General features: G+C 43.0%; 1 long non-coding RNA gene across 1 annotated transcript; it reads right to left on the bottom strand.

The window, feature by feature from the left end:
- Positions 1-443: 443 nt before the first annotated feature.
- On the bottom strand, positions 444-7,278 carry LOC308668261. The gene is made up of 4 exons (XR_014026481.1): positions 7,087-7,278; positions 4,526-4,620; positions 4,375-4,431; positions 444-1,071 (listed from the first exon to the last, which is right to left on the bottom strand). It is a non-coding gene; the product is annotated as an uncharacterized lncRNA (long non-coding RNA).
- Positions 7,279-11,144: the final 3,866 nt, after the last annotated feature.

Here is an 11,144-nt window from a genome sequence, read left to right as displayed (position 1 = left end):
GGGAACTATGGCCCCTTCATGACTTCTGGACTTCAACTCCCAGAATTCCTGAGCCAGCATGGCTGGCTCAGGAATTCTGGGGGTTGAAGTCCACGAGTCATAAAAGAGCCACGGTTGCCTACCCTTGGTCTAGGCCTGGTTCTCTTCTCTTTTTCTCCTCCAGCTGCTTGCAGCATCCCAGGATCAAGTGATTGCCATCTGTGACTTTTCCAACAAAGTCAATAGTGGAAGCCAGACTTCCTTAAAGACTGCCTGCTAGGGTCTGCAAAAAGGCGGTGAAAGGAAAACATGAGCCTATTGGAGATCTTTTCATGAAAATGTCTACTTCCCTTAATTCTTCTGCCATTGCCAGAGAAGTATAATCAAAGACGATCAGGGGACCGGAGGCTAAAACATACAAAGAACGGGGGCTGGAATTGGCTATGTCTAGTTTAATGAAAAGAAGGACCAGGGGTGACATGATAGCAGCCTTCTAATATTTGAGGGGCTGCCCCAAAGAAGAGACAGTCAAGCTATTCTCCAAAGCACCTTCTGAAGGCAGGACAAGAAGCAATGGGTGAAAACTCATCAAGTCCACGAGAAGCAACCTGGAACTAAGGAGAAATTTTCTGACAGTGAGGACAATTAACCAGTGGCATGGCTTGAAGTTGTGGGTGCTTCATTACTGGGAGTTTTAAAGAAGAAAGAGACCGGACAACCATTTGTCTGAAAATAGTCTCTTGGGTCTCCTGCTCGAGGAGGAGGTTTGACTAGATGACCTCCAAGGTCCCTTCCAGCTCCGTTATTCTGTTAAGGAGAGGTTGCAGACTTGAAGGCAGAAGCCATAACTTCTTTCAAAGGGAGGCAAATTCACAAATATTTGTTTTTTTCCTCCAGGAAGTCCATTCCGTACTTCTTCCCCTGGCTTCAAAAGGAATTCCAGCCATAAATGGCCACTAGTTCTTCTGTTGACATCCTGGGTGCCCTTTACAAGCCTCAGGTTGATGGATGGTGCCCTTTGCCGACCTCTGAAATCTTCCGAAGCTTTGTTCCCAATCAGCAGCTGATAACGCTGGTCAAGAGTCAAGTCAGCTGAAAGAAGACTTCAAGCCCCACACTAAATTACAGTCCAGCACTCCAAATTTTGGTTATTTATTTCCCTTCTGCCACGTCCAGTTATCTTGTTCAAAGACAAGGCATGGGTTTTATCAAGAGTCATTCTTCTCCCCACCATAAATAAAATTATTCTACAGCATCAAAGCAGGGAGTTTGACCTTCCTGTGGAACGTGGGAAATATGGGTAAAAAGACACGCAGCCTAGAAAACAGCATATTTTTCACAGCCACAGTATCTTTTGGAAGGCATTTGATTAATAATTTTTAAATTATTAAATATATAAAACTATTGCCTACATTTTACATTGTTAAATATATTAAATATAAAAATATTAATAATCGGACCTGTAAACAAAGGTAGTTCTCAAGTTACAACCATTTCTTTAATGGCTGCTCAGAGTTACAATGGCACTGAACAAATTTGAGTTTTGGACATTTTTCACGCATCGTTGCAGCCTCCCTTGGTCATGTGATCCAAATTAGGATGCTTCGCAATCGCTTCATACTTATGACAGTTGCAGTCACGTGATTCCCCTTTTGTGACCTTCTGACAAGCAAACTCGATGGGGGAAGTCAGATTCACTTAACAACCTGTGTTACTAACTTAACCACTGCAGTGATTCCCTTAACAACTGTGGCAAGAAAGGTCGTAAAATGGGAGCAAAACTCACTGAACAACTGTCTCACTTAGCAACAGAAATTTTGGACTCAGTTATTTATGGTCGTAACTCGAGGACTACCTGTATACACTACAGTATATTTCCTGAATTTTGATCACATGACCACAGGGATACTGCAATGGTCGTAAAGGTGAAAAACAGTTGTTAAGCCACTTAACAAGGATTAGCTGTAATGGCAAGCCAGATTTGATTGCCTTAGATCAGGGGTCTTCAAACTTGGCCCTTTTGTGACTTGTGGACTTTGACTCCCAGAATTCCTCAGCCAGTGTGCCTGGCTGAGGAATTCTGGGAGTTGAAGTCCACAAGTCATGAAGGGGGCCATAGTTGCCCCATACTGGCTGAGGAATTCTGGGAGTTGAAGTCCACAAGTCATGAAAGGGCCAAGTTTGAAGACCCCTGTCTTAGACAAAGCAATCCATGTGATTTATTGCAGTGAAGTAAAAGCTCAATTCAATGTAGGTAACCCTCCCTCCTGTGTGAACCTGGCTGAGGCTAAACTGGAATTTGATCTCCTGGTCCAAATTCAACATTTTATTATTTATTTATATACTTGTTTGTTTGATTGATTGATTGATTGATTTTCTTCCTGCCTGTATTACTTTGTACATAATCAAGTCAGCAAACATACATAATACTCTTTCCGCCTCCTATTTTCCTCTCAACAACCCTGTGAGGTGGGTTGGGCTGAGAGAGACTGGCTGGTCCCAGCCAGTTCTCATGCCTAAGGTGGGACTAGAACTCACTATCCCCTGGTATTTGGCCCAAACTCACTCAACCCGCTTTCATGCTTAGGTAAAGGTAAAGGTTCCCCCGCACATGCGTGCTAGTCGTTTCCGACTCTAGGGGCCGGTGCTCATCTCCGTTTCAAAGCCGAAGAGCCAGCGCTTGTCCGAGGACGTCTCCGTGGTCATGTGGCCGGCATGACTAGACGCCAAAGGCGCACGGAACGCTGTTACCTTCCCACCATAGTGGTCCCTATTTTTCTACTTGCATTTTTACGTGCTTTCGAACTGCTAGGTTGGCAGAAGCTGGGACGCGTAACAGGCGCTCACTCTGCTACGCGGCACTCGGGATTCGACCCGCCAAACTGCCGACCTTCTGATCGACAAGCTCAGCGTCCTAACCCACTGAGAATTCTCCATCTCCCGGTTTCTAACCTGGTGCTTTAACCGATGCCTTTGCCAGACATTTTTTTGACAATTTTGCAACTCTTTGCAAAGAAGGACAGAGGGCAAGTCCCGCCTTTGTCTCTAACCAGGCCTTCCCTTTTTCTTGGGTTGCAAAACAAACAAACAAACACAAGAATCTGTAGCTTATCCAAGCCAGCATCTCACGAGTGTCCTGTGCTGCTAAACCAGGGGTAGGCAACCTCGCTCTTTTATGACTCATGGACTTCAACACCCAGAATTCCTGAGTCAGCTATGCTGACTCAGGAATTCTGGGAGTTGAAGTCCATGAGTCATAAAAGAGCTGAGGCTGCCTACCCCTGTGCTAAACTAAATGAATCCTCTTAAAGGACCCCCCAAGGATTACAGGCTGAATCCCCCACTAAGCGGAATTCTGAGGAAATCTAAGGGGGCAGTTTAGCCTCTCAGCTGCCGTCAGGTTTCCATAAAGCTAGTTTTTCTTTCTTTTCACAAACATGTGACAGGGAGAAAGCGGCAGTGTGGGTGAGTTAGTCCATCAGGTCAGGGATAAGCCAGCAGGTTGTCTCTGATAACCTGAAAAATAGAGTGCAGGAAAGCGGTAAATAAAATCTCCTTGAAGATGAACAGGATTTGGGCACACTGTACCCTATGAAGCCATGTGGGTATGTAACTGTTGTGACACCTCCCACAACATGGAGAGAAAGAGGAGAGGAGAGGAGAGGAGAGGAGAGGAGAGGAGAGGAGAGGAGAGAAGAGAAGAGAAGAGAAGAGAAGAGAAGAGAAGAGAAGAGAAGAGAAGAGAAGAGAAGAGAAGAGAAAGAAAGAAAGAAAGAAAGAAAGAAAGAAAGAAAGAAAGAAAGAAAGAAAGAAAGAAAGAAAGAGGGAGGGAGGAAGGAAGGAAGGAGAGAGGGAGAAAGAAAGAGAGTAAGAGCAAGGGAAAGAGAGACAGAGAAGAAGAGAAGAAGGAAGTATGGAAGGAAAGAAGGAAGGAAGGAGAGAGGGAGAAAGAAAGGTAGAAAGAGAGAGAGAAAAAGAGCAAGGGGAAGAGAGAGACAGATAGAGAAGAGAGAAGGAAGTATAGAAGAAAGAAAAAGAAAGAGAGAGAAAGCAAGGTAAAGAGAGAAATAAAGAGATAGGAAAGAAAGAAAGAAAGAAAGAAAGAAAGAAAGAAAGAAAGAAAGAAAGAAAGAAAGAAAGAAAGAAAGAAAGAAAGAAAGAAAGAAAGAAAGAAAGAAAGAAAATCAACGCACAGAGTTTAATTCAAAATACAGGAGTGAAGGCATGCAACTGGTTCTCTCCATGTGGAGGTCTAGACTTGCAGCCGGCTAGCCTATCTGCACCCCAGGCCATCAGGAAACTTTTCCAGAAAGGCCCAGGGTGGGTGGCCGAGGCCAGTCTACACACACACACACACACACACACACTTTTGGTTTAAGGCAGCTTCTGCTTTACCAAATCTCCTCCTGAGTCAGTGGTCCAATTCCTAGAACTCCAGCTGATAGCTTCTTACTGCAGGCCCCACGGGATGGAGAGCAGGGAAGGAAAATGTTAGTTTTAAGGCTAACATTATTCCATCCATCCCTGCCCCTGTTATGTAACTCACGTCTTTGTGGTGCTGGCGGTTATCCAGTTGCAGCTGGAAAGACTTAACGTGCCAGAAGGGAACAATTGTCTCAAAGCCAACAACCCAGTGCTAGGCTGCATTAACAGAGGGAGAGAATCAAGATCACGTGAAGAGTTAATACCGCTTTACAAGGCCTTGGTAAGGCCACACTTGGAACACGGCATCCAGTTTTGGTCACCACGATGTAAAAAAGATGTCGAGACTCTGGAAAGAGTGCAGAGAAGAGCAACCAAGATGATCAAGGGACTGGAGGCTAAAACATATAAGGAACGGTTGATGGAATTGGATATGTCTCATTTAATGAAGAGACGGACGAGGGGGGACATGATAGCAGTCTTCCAGTATCTCAGGGGCTGCCCCAAAGAAAAGGGAGTCAAGCTATTCTCCAAAGCCCCTGAAGGCAGGACAAGAAGCCACAGATGGAAACTAGTCAAGGAGAGAAGCAACCTGGAACTAAGGAGAAACTTCCTGACAGTTAGAACAATTACTGTAACCAGTGGAACCACCTGCTTCCAGAAGCGGTGAATGTTCCAACACTGGAAGTTATTGTTGTTGTTGTTGTTGTTGTTGTTGTTGTTGTTGTTATGCTTACCAGCTTAGGAGGTCAACCTTCAAGTTTGCCATTTTTATTAGCTGTAACTTCCACCTACTTTGAAAGGTCTCCTGTTACTTGAGCTGCTAATCAAAGACTTATTTTCACGAATAAAGGCAAATTATATGCGTCCCAGGATAATGTTGCAGGATCCAGTCTGAGTCGGTCACTGGGACCAAAGGTTTATTCTTCTGAGTTTTCAGACTGTGATAGAACCCATCCTCGGGGAACGTAACTTGCATCAACGGAGGCGTAGAATCAAGACCGCATGAAGTTTTAGTACCACTTTACAAAGCCTTAGTAAGACTCTAGAACAGACATGTCAAACACAAGGCCCGGGGGCCAGATCTGGCCCGCGAAGCCATCCTGGAAACAGTGAGGGAACGGCCCCCACTGCCTTGGCCCTGGCCCAGAGACCCTCCTTCTGCCAGAGACCCTCAGATCTCTCCCACTCCTGCCCAGGCCCCCATAGGCACCCTTGATGCAAACGATGTAGAGCTGGCCACGCCCACCCAGTAGGCCACATGCACTCTAGCCACGCCCACCCAGTAGGCCACGCCCACCCTGGCCATACCCACCCGGCCCCTCAAGGGTAACTGCAATGCTGATGTGGCCCTCAATGAAATTGAGTTTGACACCCCTGGGCTAGAAAGAGTGCAGAGGAGAGCAACAAAGATGATTAGGAGGCTAAAACATGTGAAGAATGGTTACAGGAGAGAAGATCAGAAGAACAAAGTTGGAAGGGACCTTGGAGGTCTTCTAGTCCAACCCCCTGCTCAGGCAGGAAACCCTATACCATTTTGGACAAGTGGCTGTCCAGTCTCTTCTTGAAAAGCCCTCCAGGCCACGTCAGGTGGACCACACAGGAAGTTGTTTTGATTTTGGTTTGGGTATGTCAAGTCTGTGAGGGACGCGGTGGCTCAGTGGGTTAGGACGCTGAGCTTGTCGATCAGAAGGTCGGCAGTTTGGCGGGTCGAATCCCGAGTGCCGCGTAGCAGAGGGAGCGCCTGTTACTCGTCCCAGCTTCTGCCAACCTAGCAGTTCGAAAGCACGTAAAAATGCAAGTAGAAAAATAGGGACCACTACGGTGGGAAGGTAACAGCGTCCCGTGCGCCTTTGGCGTCTAGTCATGCCGGCCACGTGACCACAGAGACGTCCTCGGACAAGCGCTGGCTCTTTGGCTTTGAAACGGAGACGAGCACCGGCCCCTAGAGTTGGAAACGACTAGCACGCATGTGCGGGGGAACCTTTACCTTTACCTTATGTCAAGTCTAATGGAAAGAAGGACTAGGTGTAACGTGATAGCACTGTTCCAATATTTGAGGGCCTCCTGCAAAGATGAGGGGGGTCAACCTGTTTTCCTTCAGAAGCTGTTTGTCATCCATCACTGGAGGCTTTCAAAAAGAGACTGGACAGCCATTTGTCTGAAATGTTAAAAGGTCTCCTCTTGGACTAAAAGACCCCCAGGGTCCCTTCCAACTCTATTATTCTATGTTCTTTCTCTCTCCAGAATATGTGCACTGGGCCTTTCTACGCGTTGTATTCATATGGTTGCCCGGTGGTGCATAGCTTTTAGTTGTTAATTAGTGCACATAATTGGTGCTCACTGCACATGTTCTGGAGAGAGAAAGAACATATCAGTTTTGGAAGAACTGGACTGTTCAGCGTCATTAAAAGATGTGAACAGAACGTCTTGCCGCTCCCTAAAACAGATGTTGTCAGCTTTCTTCTGCTTTCTCTCCAAATCCTTCAGCGATGCTCAATCATCCAACTCATGTCTGTCCCCGAGGTGCAGCGAAAAAGCTTCTTGGATGAGAAACGAAACGTTTACAAAATAGCAAAAGCAGCAGCACTTAGACTTATATTACCTCTTAATAGTGGTTTTCAGCCCTCTCTAAGCGGTTTACAGAGTCAGCCCATTGCTCCCCAACAACCTCTTTTTACTGACCTGAGTATTGATTGAGTACTTGAATACTGCCTGCATCCCGAGGATGCAGCTTTGCTCGTTTGTGCTGCCCGCTTGCCGGACTGGGGGTTGAGGACCCCTGCCCTCTAGAAGTGATAAACTGTAATAAAACAGGAAGAATTGATTTCTCTTCCGCTATGGGAGTTTGCTCAGCATGACTCAGCATGCAAGAGCTTAAAGCCGAAGGAAATTTGGCACGTGTCAGGAACATTTAAAGGTAAAGGTAAAGGTTCCCCCGCACATGTGTGCTACTCGTTTCCGACTCTAGGGGCCGGTGCTCATCTCCGTTTCAAAGCCGAAGAGCCAGCGCTTGTCCCAGGACGTCTCCGTGGTCACGTGGCCGGCATGACTAGACGCCAAAGGCGCACGGAACGCCGTTACCTTCCCACCGGAGTGGTCCCTATTTTTCTACTTGCATTTTTACGGGCTTTCGAACTGCTAGGTTGGCAGAAGCTGGGACGAGTAACAGGCGCTCAACTCTGCTACGCGGCACTCGGGATTCGACCCGCCAAACTGTCGACCTTCTGATCCACAGGCTCAGTGTCCTAACCCACTAAGCCACCGCCTCCCTTCCAGGAACATTTATTGTTGCATTATTATGCAAGGTGAAGGGGGAAAAAATCTGTCCTGGCTTTCTATTCTACTTAGGAAATTGAACCTGGTGCTCCTTTTACTGCCTGCCTGCTTCCTTTTTTTCCCAGCCGAGAGAAGAAAGTATCCACTGAGAAAAAGGTGAGGACAGGCACTCAGATTACAAGGACAGCCATATTTCTGTAGCACATTGTAGTATTGAGTTACTTTCCTCTTTTACTGTTTTGGCTGGTCAAACACGGTAACGAAGGGGCTGGATTCTGATTTCCATAGCACGATGCTCTTTGGTTTTGGATTCCGACAGACCGAAACTCAACAGATGCAGCTGGCATGGTCCAGATTGCTCCTCTGCCCAGATACAAGGAGCAAAGGTGTGGTATATTATATTATATTATATTATATTATATTATATTATATTATATTATATTATATTATATTATATTATATTATATTATATTATATTATATTATATTATATTATATTATATTATATTATATTATATTATATTATATTATATTATATTATATTATTATATTATTACATTACATTACATCACATCACATCACACACATTTTTTATATTGTGATTGTTTTAATTGGGCAATTATTTAATCCTTTTTTTTAACTTTTGTATTTCTATTTATATGCCCTGTTCACCGCCCTGAGTCCTCCGGGAGAAGGGCGGTATATAAATTTAATAAATAATAATAATAATAATAATAATAATAATAATAATAATAATAATAATAATAATAATAATATAATATATTATATTATATTATATTATATTATATTATATTATATTATATTATTATATTATATTATATTATATTATATTATTTATATTATATTATATTATTATATTATATTATATTATATTATATTATATTATATTATATTATATTATATTATATTATATTATATTATATTATATTATTTATATTATATTATATTATATTATATTATATTATATTATATTATATTATATTATATTATATTATATTATATTATATTATATTATATTATATTATATTATATTATAATATATTATTATATTAATTATATTATATTACATCATATCATATCATATTATATTAGAATATTATTTCCTATCATATATCATATATTGTACATCATATTACATTATTTTGATTTTGTTATTTTGTTCTATTTTATGTTATTTTTATATATCAATTTTATCTTACTATTTTATATTATTTTATTTTTCTATTTTATGCTTTCATATTCAGTTGCCCTGCTCTGAAGTTTCTTCCCTGCTCCTCAATGAGGGAAAAGAAGAGCAATGAGATAAGCGAGGAGAGGTTCCAAGAGGGCATCTAGACCAGCCCTGGCTTTCATCCGATTAGGGATGAGGGAGTGAATCAGTTCCTGTTTCAGCAATTTGGTTTGCAACTAATGAAATTTGATTTGAAATGCTTATATTTGATTGGAACTGATCCAGCCTGGGAGTCCAAACCACATGCTCCAATGTCTAATTTGATTAGGAACATGGGTGGAAGTGTGTGTTTACAGGCTGTCTGACAGATAAGTGTTCTTCAAGCTTGTTATCTATCTATCTATCTATCTATCTGTCTGTCTGTCTGTCTGTCTGTCTGTCTATCTATCTATCTATCTATCATGTATCTATCTATCTATCTATCTATCTGTCTGTCTGTCTGTCTGTCTATCTATCTATCTATCTATCATGTATCTATCTATCTATCTATCTATCTATCTATCTATCATGTATCTATCTATCTATCTATCTATCTATCTATCTATCTATCTATCTGTCTATCTATCTACCATTCTCTCATCTATCTATCTGTCTGTCTGTCTGTCTGTCTGTCTATCTATCTATCTATCTATCTATCTATCTATGTATCTATCTATCTATCATGTATCTATCTCTCTATCTCTCTATCTATCTACATATCTATCTATCTATCTATCTATCTATCTATCTATCTATCTATCTATCTATCTATCTATCTATCTATCTACCATCTCTCTCTCTCTCTCTCATCTATCTGTCTGTCTGTCTGTCTATCTATCTATCTATCTATCTATCTATCTATCTATCTATCTATCTATCTATCTATCTATCTATCTATCTATCTATCTATCTGATTTCTATAGCCACCCATCTCGCCAATGTCTGGGCAGCTTAAAATTCAAAAAAAAAATATGTTGCAATTAAAATACTAAAAATATTTTAAAACAAAAGTTCATACATTTAACCACTCTTCACATGTTTTTTTTAATTATTATTATCCTTGCAGGACCAAAATGTAAGTAGTCATTTTCCTCCCAAGTATTCAGTTGACTGTCCAGCGTTCCCTTTACAAATTTGACATGCTGGAATGTCCTGTCTTAGAGAGCTAAAAAAATGTGTTGATGTCCATTTTGCCTCCCTCCCTCCCTCCTTCAAAGGGAGTTTCAGGACCGTAAAGCTCATGAAAAAAAGAACAACACACTCACTTAGTTCGGTTCTCCGGTGGGTGCAGGCCACACAATGCTTGCTTTCGACTGTGGTTTGGCTTTGTGCTTGGGGGGGGGGCTAATTAAACCTGGCTGTTTAGTGGGTGATTTCAGGTAAGGTGCAGACCTGGAAACTAGGGAAATTTGGTCACCAAGTTCAGGGCTTTTCAACCTTTTCACCCATCGTACCACTTTTAGGATAGGGCAACATCCGAGTACCACCAGTCGCCTAGCAAGGTGTCAAAAACTTGATGACCAAAAAAAAAAAAAGGAAAAAAGTGATGAAGTACAATTAGTCCTCGACTTACAACAGTTCGCTTAATGACTGTTCAAAGTTACAATGGCCCTGAAAAAAGTGCCCCCCGAGACACAGTCGAGCAAGACACGTGCCTGCCCGCCCGGCGGCGCTCTTCCTCCTGTCCGAGGTTTTCGCTGTTGTGAGCATTTCTGTTGAGGATTGGCAGTGGGGGTGGGGGGGGGTGTTTGGTTTTTATCTCCCCCCCCCCCCGTCTGCTGGGTGGTTGCAGCAGGTTTTGGTCGCTTCACGTGACCCTGGGACACTGTGACCGCCATAAATATGAATCGGTTGCCAAGCATCTGAATGTAAATCACAAGACCCTGGAGATGCTGCAACATTCCAGCTGATTGGCGCTTCTTCTGGGCTCAGAAGCGCCAGGATTAGTGCCGAGCTCCAGCTGGATCCTGGCGCTGATCCTGGCGCTTCCGCTGAGCCCTGACAGCCCTGCAGCTCCAGCCGTCTCTCACTCGGTCTTGTGCGGTGCTGCCACCGGGTCAGTTCATTCCCCTCCCCCACTACCACTTCTCTAGGATGGTCGCGTACCACCTGCCAGGTGCCAATGTACCACAGGTGGTACCCGTGCCACTGGTTGAAAAGCCCTGACCAAGTTCACATATTGGGTGAATGTTGCTTTGAAACATAGACAGGTCCACAAGGAGGGTCAAGGCGGG

Source organism: Vipera berus (assembly GCF_964194415.1).
Source record: "Vipera berus genome assembly, chromosome: 4".
Taxonomy (NCBI): Eukaryota; Metazoa; Chordata; class Lepidosauria; order Squamata; family Viperidae; genus Vipera; species Vipera berus.
Note: the sequence above shows the minus strand (reverse complement) of the source record. Positions and strands in the feature narration are given on the sequence as shown.